This window comes from Hemiscyllium ocellatum, chromosome 12 (genome assembly GCF_020745735.1).
Source record: "Hemiscyllium ocellatum isolate sHemOce1 chromosome 12, sHemOce1.pat.X.cur, whole genome shotgun sequence".
Taxonomy (NCBI): Eukaryota; Metazoa; Chordata; class Chondrichthyes; order Orectolobiformes; family Hemiscylliidae; genus Hemiscyllium; species Hemiscyllium ocellatum.
The window spans coordinates 97628792-97648441 of record NC_083412.1 but is presented as its reverse complement, the minus strand read 5'-3'; positions in this window follow the sequence as shown (position 1 = coordinate 97648441).

The window sequence follows — 19650 nt, the reverse complement described above, 5'->3', positions numbered from 1 at the left end:
CCTGATGTTTGAACAGGATGCCCTGATGTTTGAACGGTGTGCCCTGATGTTTGAACAGCATGCCCTGGTGTTTGGGCTGGGTGCCCTGAAATTGAACAGGATGCCCTGATGTTTGAACAGAGTTCCCTGATGTGTGAACGGTGTGCCCTGATGCTTGAGCAGGATGCCTGGATGTTTGAACAGGATGCCCTGATGTTTGAACATGATGCCCTGATGTTTGAACAGGGTGCTCTCAAGTTTGAACAGGGTGCCCTGATGTTTGAACAGGGTGCCCTCAAGTTTGAACAGGGTGCCCTGATGTTTGAACAGGGTGCTCTGATGTTTGAACAGGGTGCCCTGATGTTTGAACATGATGCCCTGATGTTTGAACAGGGTGACCTGACGTTTGAGCTGGGTGCCCTGATGTTTGAACAGGGTGCCCTGACGTTTGAACAGGGTGCCCTGATGTTGGAACAGGGTGCTTTGATGTCTCATCAGGATGCCCTGATATTTGAGCACGATGCCCTGATGTTTTAGCCGGATGCCCTGATGTTTGAGCAGGTTGCCCTGATGTTTGCACAGAACACACTGATGTTTGAACAGGATGCCAGATGTTTGAACAGGATGCCCTGATGTTTGAACAGCATGACCTGATATTTGAACATGATGCCCTGATGTCTAATCAGGGTGCCCTGATCTTTGAACAGAATGCCCTAATGTTTGAGCAGGATGCCCTGATATTTGAACATGGTGCCCTGATGTTTGCGCAGGGTGCCCTGATGTTTGAACAGGATGCCTCGATATTTGAACATGGTGCCCGAATGTTTGAACAGGATGCCCTGATGTTTGAAGAGGGTGCCCTGATGTTTGAGCAGTGTGCCCTGATGTTTGAACTGGATGCCTGATGTTTGAACAGGGTACCCTGATGTTTGAGCTGGGTGCCCTGATGTTTGAGCAGGGTGCCCTGATGTTTGAGCACGATGCCCTGATGTTTGAACAGGGTGCCTGATGTTTGAACAGGATGCTCTGATGTTTGAACAGGGTGCGCTGATGTTTGAACAGGATGCCCTGATGTTTGAGCAGGGTGCCCTGATGTTTGAGCAGGGTGCCCCGATGTTTGAACAGGGTGCCCTGATGTTTGAACAGGATGCCCTGATGTTTGAATACAGTGCCCTGATGTTTGAACAGGATGCACTGATGTTTGAACAGGGTGCCCTGATGTTTGAGCAGGGTGCCCTGATGTTTAAGCTGAATGCCCTGATGTTTGAACAGGATGCCCTGATGTTTGACCAGGATGCACTGATGTTTGAACAGGGTGCCCTGATGTTTGAGCAGGGTGCCCTGATGGTTAAGCTGAATGCCCTGATGTTTGAACAGGATGCCCTGATGTTTGACCAGGATGCCCTGATGTTTGAACAGCATGCCCTGGTGTTGGAGCAGGATTCCCTGATTTTGAGCAGGATGCCCTGATGTTTGAGCGGAGTGCCCTGATGTTTGTACAGGGTGCCCTGATGTTTAAGCAGGATGCCCTGATGTTTGAGCGGAATGCCCTGATGTTTGAACAGAGTTCCCTGATGTTTGAACAGGGTGCCCTGATGTTTGAACAGGATTCGCTGATGTTTGAACAGGGTGCCCTGATGTTGAGCAGGATGCCCTGATGTTGAGCAGGATGCCCTGATGTTTGAACAGGATGCCCTGATTTTTGAGCAGGATAACCTGATGTTTGCATAGGACGCCATGATGTTTGAACAGGATGCCCGGATGTTTGAACAGGGTTCCCTGATGTTTGAGCAGGATGCCCTGATGTTTGAGCAGGATAACCTGATGTTTGAGCTGGGTGCCCTGATGTTTCAACAGGACGCCCTGATGTTTGACCAGAGTGCCCTGATGTTTGACCAGAGTGCCCTGATGTTTGAGTTGGGTGCCCTGATGATTTAACAGGATGCCCTGATGTTTGAGCAGGATGCCCCGCTGTTTGAGCAGGATGCCCTGATGTTTGAACAGGATGCCCTGATGTTTGATCACGGTGCCCTGATGTTTGAACAGGGTGCCCTGATGTTTGAGCAGGATGCCCTGATGTTTGATCACGGTGCCCTGATGTTTGAACAGGGTGCCCTGATGTTTGAGCAGGATGCCCTGATGTTTGATCACGGTGCCCTGATGTTTGAACAGTGTGCCCTGATGTTTCAGCAGGATGCCCTGATGTTTGATCACGGTGCCCTGATGTTTGAACAGGGTGCCCTGATGTTTGAACAGGAAGCCCTGATGTTTGAACAGGATGCCCTGATGTTTGAACAGGGTGCCCTGATGTTTGAACAGGATGTCCTGATGTTTGAACAGGGTACCCTGATGTTTGTTCAGGGTGCCCTGATGTTTGAACAGTGTGCCCTGATGTTTGAGCAGGATGCCTGATGTTTGAACAGGGTGCCCTGATGTTTGAACAGGAAGCCCTGATGTTTGAACAGGATGCCCTGATGTTTGAACAGGATGCCCTGATGTTTGAACAGGGTGCCCTGATGTTTGAACAGAGTTCCCTGATGTTTGAACAGGGTGCCCTGATGTTTGAACAGGATTCCCTGATGTTTGATCACGGTGCCCTGATGTTTGAACAGGATGCCCGATGTTTGAACAGGATGCCCTGATGTTTGAGCAGGATGCCCTGATGTTTGAACAGGGTGCCCTGATGTTTGAGCGGAGTGCCCTGATGTTTGAACAGTGTGCCCTGATGTTTGAGCAGGATGCCCTGATGTGTGATCACGGTGCCCTGATGTTTGAACAGGATGCCCGAATGTTTGAACAGGATGCCCTGATGTTTGAGCAGGATGCCCTGATGTTTCAACAGAGTGCCCTGATGTTTGAACAGAGTTCCCTGATGTTTGAACAGGGTGGCCTGATGCTTGAACAGGATTCCCTGATTTTTGAACAGGGTGCCCTGATGTTGAGCAGGATGCCCTGATGTTGAGCAGGATGCCCTGATGTTTGAACAGGATGCCCTAATTTTTGAGCAGGATAACCTGATGTTTGCATAGGACGCCATGATGTTTGAACAGGATGCCCGGATGTTTGAACAGGGTTCCCTGATGTTTGAGCAGGATGCCCTGATGTTTGCACAGGACGCCCTGATGTTTGAGCAGGATGCCCTGATGTTTGAGCAGGATGCCCTGATGTTTCAACAGGATGCCCTGATGTTTGACCAGAGTGCCCTGATGTTTGAGCAGGATGCCCTGATGTTTGATCACGGTGCCCTGATGTTTGAACAGGGTGCCCTGATGTTTGAGCAGGATGCCCTGATGTTTGATCACGGTGCCCTGATGTTTGAACAGTGTGCCCTGATGTTTCAGCAGGATGCCCTGATGTTTGATCACGGTGCCCTGATGTTTGAACAGGGTGCCCTGATGTTTGAACAGTGTGCCCTGATGTTTGAACAGGATGCCCTGATGTTTGAACAGTGTGCCCTGATGTTTGAACAGCATGCCCTGGTGTTTGGGCTGGGTGCCCTGAAATTGAACAGGATGCCCTGATGTTTGAACAGAGTTCCCTGATGTGTGAACGGTGTGCCCTGATGCTTGAGCAGGATGCCTGGATGTTTGAACAGGATGCCCTGATGTTTGAACATGATGCCCTGATGTTTGAACAGGGTGCTCTCAAGTTTGAACAGGGTGCCCTGATGTTTGAACAGGGTGCCCTCAAGTTTGAACAGGGTGCCCTGATGATTGAACAGGGTGCTCTGATGTTTGAACAGGGTGCCCTGATGTTTGAACATGATGCCCTGATGTTTGAACAGGGTGACCTGACGTTTCATCTGGGTGCCCTGATGTTTGAACAGGGTGCCCTGACGTTTGAACAGGGTGCCCTGATGTTGGAACAGGGTGCTTTGATGTCTCATCAGGATGCCCTGATATTTGAGCACGATGCCCTGATGTTTTAGCCGGATGCCCTGATGTTTGAGCAGGTTGCCCTGATGTTTGCACAGAACACACTGATGATTGAACAGGATGCCCAGATGTTTGAACAGGATGCCCTGATGTTTGAACAGCATGACCTGATATTTGAACATGATGCCCTGATGTCTAATCAGGGTGCCCTGATCTTTGAACAGAATGCCCTAATGTTTGAGCAGGATGCCCTCATATTTGAACATGGTGCCCTGATGTTTGCGCAGGGTGCCCTGATGTTTGAACAGGATGCCTCGATATTTGAACATGGTGCCCGAATGTTTGAACAGGATGCCCTGATGTTTGAAGAGGGTGCCCTGATGTTTGAGCAGTGTGCCCTGATGTTTGAACTGGATGCCTGATGTTTGAACAGGGTACCCTGATGTTTGAGCTGGGTGCCCTGATGTTTGAGCAGGGTGCCCTGATGTTTGAGCACGATGCCCTGATGTTTGAACAGGGTGCCCTGATGTTTGAACAGGATGCTCTGATGTTTGAACAGGGTGCTCTGATGTTTGAACAGGATGCCCTGATGTTTGAGCAGGGTGCCCTGATGTTTGAGCAGGGTGCCCCGATGTTTGAACAGGGTGCCCTGATGTTTGAACAGGATGCCCTGATGTTTGAATACAGTGCCCTGATGTTTGAACAGGATGCACTGATGTTTGAACAGGGTGCCCTGATGTTTGAGCAGGGTGCCCTGATGGTTAAGCTGAATGCCCTGATGTTTGACCAGGATGCCCTGATGTTTGAACAGGGTGCCCGGATGTTTGAACAGGGTGCTCTGATGTTTGAACAGGATGCCATGATGTTTGAACAGCATGCCCTGGTTTTGGAGCAGGATTCCCTGATTTTTGAGCAGGATGCCCTGATGTTTGAGCGGAGTGCCCTGATGTTTGTACAGGGTGCCCTGATGTTTAAGCAGGATGCCCTCATGTTTGAGCGGAATGCCCTGATGTTTGAACAGAGTTCCCTGATGTTTGAACAGGGTGCCCTGATGTTTGAACAGGATGCTCTGATGTTTGAACAGGGTGCTCTGATGTTTGAACAGGATGCCCTGATGTTTGAGCAGGGTGCGCTGATGTTTGAGCAGGGTGCCCCGATGTTTGAACAGGGTGCCCTGATGTTTGAACAGGATGCCCTGATGTTTGAATACAGTGCCCTGATGTTTGAACAGGATGCACTGATGTTTGAACAGGGTGCCCTGATGTTTGAGCAGGGTGCCCTGATGTTTAAGCTGAATGCCCTGATGTTTGAACAGGATGCCCTGATGTTTGACCAAGATGCACTGATGTTTGAACAGGGTGCCCTGATGTTTGAGCAGGGTGCCCTGATGGTTAAGCTGAATGCCCTGATGTTTGAACAGGATGCCCTGATGTTTGACCAGGATGCCCTGATGTTTGAACAGGGTGCCCTGATGTTTGAACAGGTTGCTCTGATGTTTGAACAGGATGCCATGATGTTTGAACAGCATGCCATGGTGTTGGAGCAGGATTCCCTGATTTTTGAGCAGGATGCCCTGATGTTTGAGCGGAGTGCCCTGATGTTTGTACAGGGTGCCCTGATGTTTAAGCAGGATGCCCTGATGTTTGAGCGGAATGCCCTGATGTTTGAACAGAGTTCCCTGATGTTTGAACAGGGTGCCCTGATGTTTGAACAGGATTCGCTGATGTTTGAACAGGGTGCCCTGATGTTGAGCAGGATGCCCTGATGTTGAGCAGGATGCCCTGATGTTTGAACAGGATGCCCTGATTTTTGAGCAGGATAACCTGATGTTTGCATAGGACGCCATGATGTTTGAACAGGATGCCGGATGTTTGAACAGGGTTCCCTGATGTTTGAGCAGGATGCCCTGATGTTTGAGCAGGATAACCTGATGTTTGAGCTGGGTGCCCTGATGTTTCAACAGGACGCCCTGATGTTTGACCAGAGTGCCCTGATGTTTGACCAGAGTGCCCTGAGGTTTGAGTTGGGTGCCCTGATGATTTAACAGGATGCCCTGATGTTTGAGCAGGATGCCCCGCTGTTTGAGCAGGATGCCCTGATGTTTGAACAGGATGCCCTGATGTTTGATCACGGTGCCCTGATGTTTGAACAGGGTGCCCTGATGTTTGAGCAGGATGCCCTGATGTTTGATCACGGTGCCCTGATGTTTGAACAGGGTGCCCTGATGTTTGAGCAGGATGCCCTGATGTTTGATCACGGTGCCCTGATGTTTGAACAGTGTGCCCTGATGTTTCAGCAGGATGCCCTGATGTTTGATCACGGTGCCCTGATGTTTGAACAGGGTGCCCTGATGTTTGAACAGGAAGCCCTGATGTTTGAACAGGATGCCCTGATGTTTGAACAGGGTGCCCTGATGTTTGAACAGCATGCCCTGGTGTTTGGGCTGGGTGCCCTGAAATTGAACAGGATGCCCTGATGTTTGAACAGTGTTCCCTGATGTTTGAACGGTGTGCCCTGATGCCTGAGCAGGATGCCTGGATGTTTGAACAGGATGCCATGATGTTTGAGCATGGTGCCCTGATGTTTGAACAGGATGCCCTGATGTTTGAACTGGGTGCCCTGATGTTTGAACAGGATGCTCTGATGTTTGAACAGGATGCCCTGATGTTTGAGCAGGGTGCCCTGATGTTTGAGCAGGGTGCCCCGATGTTTGAACAGGGTGCCCTGATGTTTGAACAGGATGCCCTGATGTTTGAATACAGTGCCCTGATGTTTGAACAGGATGCACTGATGTTTGAACAGGGTGCCCTGATGTTTGAGCAGGGTGCCCTGATGTTTAAGCTGAATGCCCTGATGTTTGAACAGGATGCCCTGATGTTTGACCAGGATGCCCTGATGTTTGAATAGGGTGCCCGGATGTTTGAACAGGGTGCTCTGATGTTTGAACAGTGTGCCCTGATGTTTGAGCAGGTTGCCCTGATGTTTGAACAGGGTGCCCTGATGTTTGACCAGGATGCCCTGATGTTTGAACAGGGTGCCCGGATGTTTGAACAGGGTGCTCTGATATTTGAACAGGATGGCCTGGTGTTTGAACAGGGTGACGTGACGTTTGAGCTGGGTGCCCTGACGTTTGAGCTGAGTGCCCTGATGTTTGAACAGGAAGCCCTGATGTTTGAACAGGATGCCATGATGTTTGAACAGCATGCCCTGGTGTTGGAGCAGGATTCCCTGATTTTTGAGCAGGATGCCCTGATGTTTGAGCGGAGTGCCCTGATGTTTGTACAGGGTGCCCTGATGTTTAAGCAGGATGCCCTGATGTTTGAGCGGAATGCCCTGATGTTTGAACAGAGTTCCCTGATGTTTGAACAGGGTGCCCTGATGTTTGAACAGGATTCGCTGATGTTTGAACAGGGTGCCCTGATGTTGAGCAGGATGCCCTGATGTTGAGCAGGATGCCCTGATGTTTGAACAGGATGCCCTGATTTTTGAGCAGGATAACCTGATGTTTGCATAGGACGCCATGATGTTTGAACAGGATGCCGGATGTTTGAACAGGGTTCCCTGATGTTTGAGCAGGATGCCCTGATGTTTGAGCAGGATAACCTGATGTTTGAGCTGGGTGCCCTGATGTTTCAACAGGACGCCCTGATGTTTGACCAGAGTGCCCTGATGTTTGACCAGAGTGCCCTGACGTTTGAGTTGGGTGCCCTGATGATTTAACAGGATGCCCTGATGTTTGAGCAGGATGCCCCGCTGTTTGAGCAGGATGCCCTGATGTTTGAACAGGATGCCCTGATGTTTGATCACGGTGCCCTGATGTTTGAACAGGGTGCCCTGATGTTTGAGCAGGATGCCCTGATGTTTGATCACGGTGCCCTGATGTTTGAACAGTGTGCCCTGATGTTTGAACAGGATGCCCTGATGTTTGATCACGGTGCCCTGATGTTTGAACAGGGTGCCCTGATGTTTGAACAGTGTGCCCTGATGTTTGAACAGGATGCCCTGATGTTTGAACAGTGTGCCCTGATGTTTGAACAGCATGCCCTGGTGTTTGGGCTGGGTGCCCTGAAATTGAACAGGATGCCCTGATGTTTGAACAGAGTTCCCTGATGTGTTAACGGTGTGCCCTGATGCTTGAGCAGGATGCCTGGATGTTTGAACAGGATGCCCTGATGTTTGAACATGATGCCCTGATGTTTGAACAGGGTGCTCTCAAGTTTGAACAGGGTGCCCTGATGTTTGAACAGGGTGCCCTCAAGTTTGAACAGGGTGCTCTGATGTTTGAACAGGGTGCCCTGATGTTTGAACATGATGCCCTGATGTTTGAACAGGATGCCCTGATGTTTGAGCAGGATGCCCTGACGTTTGAGTTGGGTGCCCTGATGTTTGAGCTGGGTGCCCTGATGTTTCAACAGGATGCCCTGATGTTTGACCAGAGTGCCCTGATGTTTGAGCTGGGTGCCCTGATGTTTCAACAGGATGCCGTGATGTTTGACCAGAGTGCCCTGACGTTTGAGTTGGGTGCCCTGATGTTTGAACAGGATGCCCTGATGTTTGAGCAGGATGCCCTGATGATTTAACAGGATGCCCTGATGTTTGATCACGGTGCCCTGATGTTTGAACAGGGTGCCCTGATGTTTGAGCAGGATGCCCTGATGTTTGATCACGGTGCCCTGATGTTTGAACAGGGTGCCCTGATGTTTGAGCAGGATGCCCTGATGTTTGATCACGGTGCCCTGATGTTTGAACAGTGTGCCCTGATGTTTCAGCAGGATGCCCTGATGTTTGATCACGGTGCCCTGATGTTTGAACAGGGTGCCCTGATGTTTGAACAGTGTGCCCTGATGTTTGAACAGGATGCCCTGATGTTTGAACAGTGTGCCCTGATGTTTGAACAGCATGCCCTGGTGTTTGGGCTGGGTGCCCTGAAATTGAACAGGATGCCCTGATGTTTGAACAGAGTTCCCTGATGTGTGAACGGTGTGCCCTGATGCTTGAGCAGGATGCCTGGATGTTTGAACAGGATGCCCTGATGTTTGAACATGATGCCCTGATGTTTGAACAGGGTGCTCTCAAGTTTGAACAGGGTGCCCTGATGTTTGAACAGGGTGCCCTCAAGTTTGAACAGGGTGCCCTGATGTTTGAACAGGGTGCTCTGATGTTTGAACAGGGTGCCCTGATGTTTGAACATGATGCCCTGATGTTTGAACAGGGTGACCTGACGTTTCATCTGGGTGCCCTGATGTTTGAACAGGGTGCCCTGACGTTTGAACAGGGTGCCCTGATGTTGGAACAGGGTGCTTTGATGTCTCATCAGGATGCCCTGATATTTGAGCACGATGCCCTGATGTTTTAGCCGGATGCCCTGATGTTTGAGCAGGTTGCCCTGATGTTTGCACAGAACACACTGATGATTGAACAGGATGCCCAGATGTTTGAACAGGATGCCCTGATGTTTGAACAGCATGACCTGATATTTGAACATGATGCCCTGATGTCTAATCAGGGTGCCCTGATCTTTGAACAGAATGCCCTAATGTTTGAGCAGGATGCCCTCATATTTGAACATGGTGCCCTGATGTTTGCGCAGGGTGCCCTGATGTTTGAACAGGATGCCTCGATATTTGAACATGGTGCCCGAATGTTTGAACAGGATGCCCTGATGTTTGAAGAGGGTGCCCTGATGTTTGAGCAGTGTGCCCTGATGTTTGAACTGGATGCCTGATGTTTGAACAGGGTACCCTGATGTTTGAGCTGGGTGCCCTGATGTTTGAGCAGGGTGCCCTGATGTTTGAGCACGATGCCCTGATGTTTGAACAGGGTGCCCTGATGTTTGAACAGGATGCTCTGATGTTTGAACAGGGTGCTCTGATGTTTGAACAGGATGCCCTGATGTTTGAGCAGGGTGCCCTGATGTTTGGGCAGGGTGCCCCGATGTTTGAACAGGGTGCCCTGATGTTTGAACAGGATGCCCTGATGTTTGAATACGGTGCCCTGATGTTTGAACAGGATGCACTGATGTTTGAACAGGGTGCCCTGATGTTTGAGCAGGGTGCCCTGATGGTTAAGCTGAATGCCCTGATGTTTGACCAGGATGCCCTGATGTTTGAACAGGGTGCCCGGATGTTTGAACAGGGTGCTCTGATGTTTGAACAGGATGCCATGATGTTTGAACAGCATGCCCTGGTTTTGGAGCAGGATTCCCTGATTTTTGAGCAGGATGCCCTGATGTTTGAGCGGAGTGCCCTGATGTTTGTACAGGGTGCCCTGATGTTTAAGCAGGATGCCCTCATGTTTGAGCGGAATGCCCTGATGTTTGAACAGGATTCGCTGATGTTTGAACAGGGTGCCCTGATGTTTGAACAGGATTCGCTGATGTTTGAACAGGGTGCCCTGATGTTGAGCAGGATGCCCTGATGTTGAGCAGGATGCCCTGATGTTTGAACAGGATGCCCTGATTTTTGAGCAGGATAACCTGATGTTTGCATAGGACGCCATGATGTTTGAACAGGATGCCCGGATGTTTGAACAGGGTTCCCTGATGTTTGAGCAGGATGCCCTGATGTTTGAGCAGGATAACCTGATGTTTGAGCTGGGTGCCCTGATGTTTCAACAGGACGCCCTGATGTTTGACCAGAGTGCCCTGATGTTTGACCAGAGTGCCCTGATGTTTGAGTTGGGTGCCCTGATGATTTAACAGGATGCCCTGATGTTTGAGCAGGATGCCCCACTGTTTGAGCAGGATGCCCTGATGTTTGAACAGGATGCCCAGATGTTTGATCACGGTGCCCTGATGTTTGAGCAGGGTGCCCTGATGTTTGAGCAGGGTGCCCGATGTTTGAACAGGGTGCCCTGATGTTTGAACAGGATGCCCTGATGTTTGATACAGTGCCCTGATGTTTGAACAGGATGCACTGATGTTTGAACAGGGTGCCCTGATGTTTGAGCAGGGTGCCCTGATGGTTAAGCTGAATGCCCTGATGTTTGACCAGGATGCCCTGATGTTTGAACAGGGTGCCCGATGTTTGAACAGGGTGCTCTGATGTTTGAACAGGATGCCATGATGTTTGAACAGCATGCCCTGGTTTTGGAGCAGGATTCCCTGATTTTTGAGCAGGATGCCCTGATGTTTGAGCGGAGTGCCCTGATGTTTGTACAGGGTGCCCTGATGTTTAAGCAGGATGCCCTCATGTTTGAGCGGAATGCCCTGATGTTTGAACAGGATTCGCTGATGTTTGAACAGGGTGCCCTGAAGTTTGAACAGGATTCGCTGATGTTTGAACAGGGTGCCCTGATGTTGAGCAGGATGCCCTGATGTTGAGCAGGATGCCCTGATGTTTGAACAGGATGCCCTGATTTTTGAGCAGGATAACCTGATGTTTGCATAGGACGCCATGATGTTTGAACAGGATGCCCGGATGTTTGAACAGGGTTCCCTGATGTTTGAGCAGGATGCCCTGATGTTTGAGCAGGATGCCCTGATGTTTGAACAGGATGCCCAGATGTTTGATCACGGTGCCCTGATGTTTGAACAGGGTGCCCTGAAGTTTGAGCAGGATGCCCTGATGTTTGATCACGGTGCCCTGATGTTTGAACAGGGTGACCTGATGTTTGAGCAGGATGCTCTGATGTTTGGTCACGGTGCCCTGATGTTTGAACAGGGTGCCCTGATGTTTGAGCAGGATGCCCTGATGTTTGATCACGGTGCCCTGATGTTTGAACAGTGTGCCCTGATGTTTCAGCAGGATGCCCTGATGTTTGATCACAGTGCCCTGATGTTTGAACAGGGTGCTCTGATGTTTGAACAGGAAGCCCTGATGTTTGAACAGGATTCCCTGATGTTTGAACAGGGTGCCCTGATGTTTGAACAGCATGCCCTGGTGTTTGGGCTGGGTGCCCTGAAATTGAACAGGATGCCCTGATGTTTGAACAGAGTTCCCTGATGTTTGAACGGTGTGCCCTGATGCTTGAGCAGGATGCCTGGATGTTTGAACAGGATGCCCTGATGTTTGAGCATGGTGCCCTGATGTTTGAACAGGATGCCCTGATGTTTGAACTGGGTGCCCAGATGTTTAAACAGGGTTCCCTGATCTTTGAACAGGGTGCTCTGATGTTTGAACAGGGTTCCCTGATGATTGAACAGTGTGCTCTGATGTTTGAACAGGATGCCCTGATGTTTGAACATGATGCCCTGATGTTTTAGTCGGATGCCCTGATGTTTGAACAGTGTGCCCTGATGTTTGAGCAGGTTGCCCTGATGTTTGAACAGGGTGCCCTGATGTTTGACCAGGATGCCCTGATGTTTGAACAGGGTGCCCGGATGTTTGAACAGGGTGCTCTGATATTTGAACAGGATGGCCTGGTGTTTGAACAGGGTGACGTGACGTTTGAGCTGGGTGCCCTGACGTTTGAGCTGAGTGCCCTGATGTTTGAACAGGAAGCCCTGATGTTTGAACAGGATGCCATGATGTTTGAACAGCATGCCCTGGTGTTGGAGCAGGATTCCCTGATTTTTGAGCAGGATGCCCTGATGTTTGAGCGGAGTGCCCTGATGTTTGTACAGGGTGCCCTGATGTTTAAGCAGGATGCCCTCATGTTTGAGCGGAATGCCCTGATGTTTGAACAGAGTTCCCTGATGTTTGAACAGGGTGCCCTGATTGAACAGGATTCCCTGATGTTTGAACAGGGTGCCCTGATGTTGAGCAGGATGCCCTGATGTTGAGCAGGATGCCCTGATGTTTGAACAGGATGCCCTGATTTTTGAGCAGGATAACCTGATGTTTGCATAGGGCGCCATGATGTTTGAACAGGATGCCCGGATGTTTGAACAGGGTTCCCTGATGTTTGAGCAGGATGCCCTGATGTTTGAGCAGGATGCCCTGATGTTTGAGCTGGGTGCCCTGATGTTTCAACAGGACGCCCTGATGTTTGACCAGAGTGCCCTGATGTTTGACCAGAGTGCCCTGACGTTTGAGTTGGGTGCCCTGATGATTTAACAGGATGCCCTGATGTTTGAGCAGGATGCCCCGCTGTTTGAGCAGGATGCCCTGATGTTTGAACAGGATGCCCTGATGTTTGATCACGGTGCCCTGATGTTTGAACAGGGTGCCCTGATGTTTGAGCAGGATGCCCTGATGTTTGATCACGGTGCCCTGATGTTTGAACAGGGTGCTCTGATGTTTGAGCAGGATGCCCTGATGTTTGATCACGGTGCCCTGATGTTTGAACAGTGTGCCCTGATGTTTCAGCAGGATGCCCTGATGTTTGACCAGAGTGCCCTGATGTTTGACCAGAGTGCCCTGACGTTTGAGTTGGGTGCCCTGATGATTTAACAGGATGCCCTGATGTTTGAGCAGGATGCCCCGCTGTTTGAGCAGGATGCCCTGATGTTTGAACAGGATGCCCTGATGTTTGATCACGGTGCCCTGATGTTTGAACAGGATGCCCTGATGTTTGAGCAGATGCCCTGATTTTTGATCACGGTGCCCTGATGTTTGAACAGTGTGCCCTGATGTTTCAGCAGGATGCCCTGATGTTTGATCACAGTGCCCTGATGTTTGAACAGGGTGCCCTGATGTTTGAACAGGAAGCCCTGATGTTTGAACAGGATGCCCTGATGTTTGAACAGTGTGCCCTGATGTTTGAACAGCATGCCCTGGTGTTTGGGCTGGGTGCCCTGAAATTGAACAGGATGCCCTGATGTTTGAACAGAGTTCCCTGATGTTTGAACGGTGTGCCCTGATGCTTGAGCAGGATGCCTGGATGTTTGAACAGGATGCCCTGATGTTTGAGCATGGTGCCCTGATGTTTGAACAGGATGCCCTGATGTTTGAACTGGGTGCCCTGATGTTTCAACAGGACGCCCTGATGTTTGACCAGAGTGCCCTGATGTTTGACCAGAGTGCCCTGATGTTTGAGTTGGGTGCCCTGATGATTTAACAGGATGCCCTGATGTTTGAGCAGGATGCCCCGCTGTTTGAGCAGGATGCCCTGATGTTTGAACAGGATGCCCTGATGTTTGATCACGGTGCCCTGATGTTTGAACAGGGTGCCCTGATGTTTGAGCAGGATGCCCTGATGTTTGATCACGGTGCCCTGATGTTTGAACAGGGTGCTCTGATGTTTGAGCAGGATGCCCTGATGTTTGATCACGGTGCCCTGATGTTTGAACAGTGTGCCCTGATGTTTCAGCAGGATGCCCTGATGTTTGACCAGAGTGCCCTGATGTTTGACCAGAGTGCCCTGACGTTTGAGTTGGGTGCCCTGATGATTTAACAGGATGCCCTGATGTTTGAGCAGGATGCCCCGCTGTTTGAGCAGGATGCCCTGATGTTTGAACAGGATGCCCTGATGTTTGATCACGGTGCCCTGATGTTTGAACAGGATGCCCTGATGTTTGAGCAGATGCCCTGATTTTTGATCACGGTGCCCTGATGTTTGAACAGTGTGCCCTGATGTTTCAGCAGGATGCCCTGATGTTTGATCACAGTGCCCTGATGTTTGAACAGGGTGCCCTGATGTTTGAACAGGAAGCCCTGATGTTTGAACAGGATGCCCTGATGTTTGAACAGTGTGCCCTGATGTTTGAACAGCATGCCCTGGTGTTTGGGCTGGGTGCCCTGAAATTGAACAGGATGCCCTGATGTTTGAACAGAGTTCCCTGATGTTTGAACGGTGTGCCCTGATGCTTGAGCAGGATGCCTGGATGTTTGAACAGGATGCCCTGATGTTTGAGCATGGTGCCCTGATGTTTGAACAGGATGCCCTGATGTTTGAACTGGGTGCCCTGATGTTTAAACAGGATTCCCTGATCTTTGAACAGGGTGCTCTGATGTTTGAACAGGGTCCCTGATGATTGAACAGTGTGCTCTGATGTTTGAACAGGATGCCCTGATGTTTGAACATGATGCCCTGATGTTTTAGTCGGATGCCCTGATGTTTGAACAGTGTGCCCTGATGTTTGAGCAGGTTGCCCTGATGTTTGCACAGAACACACTGATGTTTGAACAGGATGCCCAGATGTTTGAACAGGATGCCCTGATGTTTGAAGAGCATGACCTGATATTTGAACATGATGCCCTGATGTCTAATCAGGGTGCCCTGATCTTTGAACAGAATGTCCTAATGTTTGAGCAGGATGCCCTGATGTTTGAACAGAGTGCCCTGATGTTTGAACAGGGTGCCCGGATGTTTGAACAGGATGCCTTGATATTTGAACATGGTGCCCTGATGATTGAACAGGATGCTCTGATGTTTGAGCAGTGTGACCTGATGTTTGAACAGGGTGCCCTGATGTTTGAACAGGAAGCCCTGATGTTTGAACAGGATGCCCTGATGTTTGAACAGGACGCCCTGATGTTTGACCAGAGTGCCCTGATGTTTGACCAGAGTGCCCTGACGTTTGAGTTGGGTGCCCTGATGATTTAACAGGATGCCCTGATGTTTGAGCAGGATGCCCCGCTGTTTGAGCAGGATGCCCTGATGTTTGAACAGGATGCCCTGATGTTTGATCACGGTGCCCTGATGTTTGAACAGGGTGCCCTGATGTTTGAGCAGGATGCCCTGATGTTTGATCACGGTGCCCTGATGTTTGAACAGGGTGCTCTGATGTTTGAGCAGGATGCCCTGATGTTTGATCACGGTGCCCTGATGTTTGAACAGTGTGCCCTGATGTTTCAGCAGGATGCCCTGATGTTTGACCAGAGTGCCCTGATGTTTGACCAGAGTGCCCTGACGTTTGAGTTGGGTGCCCTGATGATTTAACAGGATGCCCTGATGTTTGAGCAGGATGCCCCGCTGTTTGAGCAGGATGCCCTGATGTTTGAACAGGATGCCCTGATGTTTGATCACGGTGCCCTGATGTTTGAACAGGATGCCCTGATGTTTGAGCAGATGCCCTGATTTTTGATCACGGTGCCCTGATGTTTGAACAGTGTGCCCTGATGTTTCAGCAGGATGCCCTGATGTTTGATCACAGTGCCCTGATGTTTGAACAGGGTGCCCTGATGTTTGAACAGGAAGCCCTGATGTTTGAACAGGATGCCCTGATGTTTGAACAGTGTGCCCTGATGTTTGAACAGCATGCCCTGGTGTTTGGGCTGGGTGCCCTGAAATTGAACAGGATGCCCTGATGTTTGAACAGAGTTCCCTGATGTTTGAACGGTGTGCCCTGATGCTTGAGCAGGATGCCTGATGTTTGAACAGGATGCCCTGATGTTTGAGCATGGTGCCCTGATGTTTGAACAGGATGCCCTGATGTTTGAACTGGGTGCCCTGATGTTTAAACAGGATTCCCTGATCTTTGAACAGGGTGCTCTGATGTTTGAACAGGGTTCCCTGATGATTGAACAGTGTGCTCTGATGTTTGAACAGGATGCCCTGATGTTTGAACATGATGCCCTGATGTTTTAGTCGGATGCCCTGATGTTTGAACAGTGTGCCCTGATGTTTGAGCAGGTTGCCCTGATGTTTGCACAGAACACACTGATGTTTGAACAGGATGCCCAGATGTTTGAACAGGATGCCCTGATGTTTGAAGAGCATGACCTGATATTTGAACATGATGCCCTGATGTCTAATCAGGGTGCCCTGATCTTTGAACAGAATGTCCTAATGTTTGAGCAGGATGCCCTGATGTTTGAACAGAGTGCCCTGATGTTTGAACAGGGTGCCCGGATGTTTGAACAGGATGCCTTGATATTTGAACATGGTGCCCTGATGATTGAACAGGATGCTCTGATGTTTGAGCAGTGTGACCTGATGTTTGAACAGGGTGCCCTGATGTTTGAACAGGAAGCCCTGATGTTTGAACAGGATGCCCTGATGTTTGAACAGCATGCCCTGGTGTTGGAGCAGGATTCCCTGATTTTTGAGCAGGATGCCCTGATGTTTGAGCGGAGTGCCCTGATGTTTGAACAGTGTGCTCTGATGTTTGAGCAGGATGCCCTGATGTTTGAGCAGGATGCCCTGATGTTTGAACAGGGTGCCCTGATGTTTGAACAGAGTTCCCTGATATTTGAACATTCCTGATGAAGGGCTTATGCTCGAAACGTCGAATTCTCTATTCCAGAGATGCTGCCTAACCTGCTGTGCTTTGACCAGCAACACATTTGCAGCCCTGATGTTTGAACAGGATTCCCTGATGTTTGAACAGGGTGGCCTGATGTTGAGCAGGATGCCCTGATGTTGAGCAGGATGCCCTGATGTTTGAACAGGATGCCCTAATTTTTGAGCAGGATAACCTGATGTTTGCATAGGACGCCATGATGTTTGAACAGGATGCCCGGATGTTTGAACAGGGTTCCCTGATGTTTGAGCAGCATGCCCTGATGTTTGCACAGGACGCCCTGATGTTTGAGCAGGATGCCCTGATGTTTGAGTTGGGTGCCCTGATGTTTCAACAGGATGCCCTGATGTTTGACCATAGTGCCCTGATGTTTGAGCTGGGTGCCCTGATGTTTCAACAGGATGCCCTGATGTTTGACCAGAGTGCCCTGACGTTTGAGTTGGGTGCCCTGATGTTTGAACAGGATGCCCTGATGTTTGAGCAGGATGCCCTGATGATTTAACAGGATGCCGTGATGTTTGAGCAGGATGCCCCGCTGTTTGAGCAGGATGCCCTGATGTTTGAACAGGATGCCCTGATGTTTGATCACGGTGCCCTGATGTTTGAACAGGGTGACCTGATGTTTGAGCAGGATGCTCTGATGTTTGGTCACGGTGCCCTGATGTTTGAACAGGGTGCCCTGATGTTTGAGCAGGATGCCCTGATGTTTGATCACGGTGCCCTGATGTTTGAACAGTGTGCCCTGATGTTTGAGCAGGATGCCCTGATGTTTGATCACGGTGCCCTGATGTTTGAACAGGGTGCCCTGATGTTTGAACAGTGTGCCCTGATGTTTGAACAGGATGCCCTGATGTTTGAACAGTGTGCCCTGATGTTTGAACAGCATGCCCTGGTGTTTGGGCTGGGTGCCCTGAAATTGAACAGGATGCCCTGATGTTTGAACAGAGTTCCCTGATGTGTGAACGGTGTGCCCTGATGCTTGAGCAGGATGCCTGGATGTTTGAACAGGATGCCCTGATGTTTGAACATGATGCCCTGATGTTTGAACAGGGTGCTCTCAAGTTTGAACAGGGTGCCCTGATGTTTGAACAGGGTGCCCTCAAGTTTGAACAGGGTGCCCTGATGTTTGAACAGGGTGCTCTGATGTTTGAACAGGGTGCCCTGATGTTTGAACATGATGCCCTGATGTTTGAACAGGGTGACCTGACGTTTCATCTGGGTGCCCTGATGTTTGAACAGGGTGCCCTGACGTTTGAACAGGGTGCCCTGATGTTGGAACAGGGTGCTTTGATGTCTCATTAGGATGCCCTGATATTTGAGCACGATGCCCTGATGTTTTAGCCGGATGCCCTGATGTTTGAGCAGGTTGCCCTGATGTTTGCACAGAACACACTGATGTTTGAACAGGATGCCCAGATGTTTGAACAGGATGCCCTGATGTTTGAACAGCATGACCTGATATTTGAACATGATGCCCTGATGTCTAATCAGGGTGCCCTGATCTTTGAACAGAATGCCCTAATGTTTGAGCAGGAAGCCCTCATATTTGAACATGGTGCCCTGATGTTTGCGCAGGGTGCCCTGATGTTTGAACAGGATGCCTCGATATTTGAACATGGTGCCCGAATGTTTGAACAGGATGCCCTGATGTTTGAAGAGGGTGCCCTGATGTTTGAGCAGTGTGCCCTGATGTTTGAACTGGATGCCTGATGTTTGAACAGGGTACCCTGATGTTTGAGCTGGGTGCCCTGATGTTTGAGCAGGGTGCCCTGATGTTTGAGCACGATGCCCTGATGTTTGAACAGGGTGCCCTGATGTTTGAACAGGATGCTCTGATGTTTGAACAGGGTGCTCTGATGTTTGAACAGGATGCCCTGATGTTTGAGCAGGGTGCCCTGATGTTTGAGCAGGGTGCCCCGATGTTTGAACAGGGTGCCCTGATGTTTGAACAGGATGCCCTGATGTTTGAATACAGTGCCCTGATGTTTGAACAGGATGCACTGATGTTTGAACAGGGTGCCCTGATGTTTGAGCAGGGTGCCCTGATGGTTAAGCTGAATGCCCTGATGTTTGAACAGGATGGCCTGATGTTTGACCAGGATGCCCTGATGTTTGAACAGGGTGCCCGGATGTTTGAACAGGGTGCTCTGATGTTTGAACAGGATGCCATGATGTTTGAACAGCATGCCCTGGTTTTGGAGCTGGATTCCCTGATTTTTGAGCAGGATGCCCTGATGTTTGAGCGGAGTGCCCTGATGTTTGTACAGGGTGCCCTGATGTTTAAGCAGGATGCCCTCATGTTTGAGCGGAATGCCCTGATGTTTGAACAGAGTTCCCTGATGTTTGAACAGGGTGCCCTGATGTTTGAACAGGATTCGCTGATGTTTGAACAGGGTGCCCTGATGTTGAGCAGGATGCCCTGATGTTGAGCAGGATGCCCTGATGTTTGAACAGGATGCCCTGATTTTTGAGCAGGATAACCTGATGTTTGCATAGGACGCCATGATGTTTGAACAGGATGCCCGGATGTTTGAACAGGGTTCCCTGATGTTTGAGCAGGATGCCCTGATGTTTGAGCAGGATAACCTGATGTTTGAGCTGGGTGCCCTGATGTTTCAACAGGACGCCCTGATGTTTGACCAGAGTGCCCTGATGTTTGACCAGAGTGCCCTGACGTTTGAGTTGGGTGCCCTGATGATTTAACAGGATGCCCTGATGATTTAACAGGAT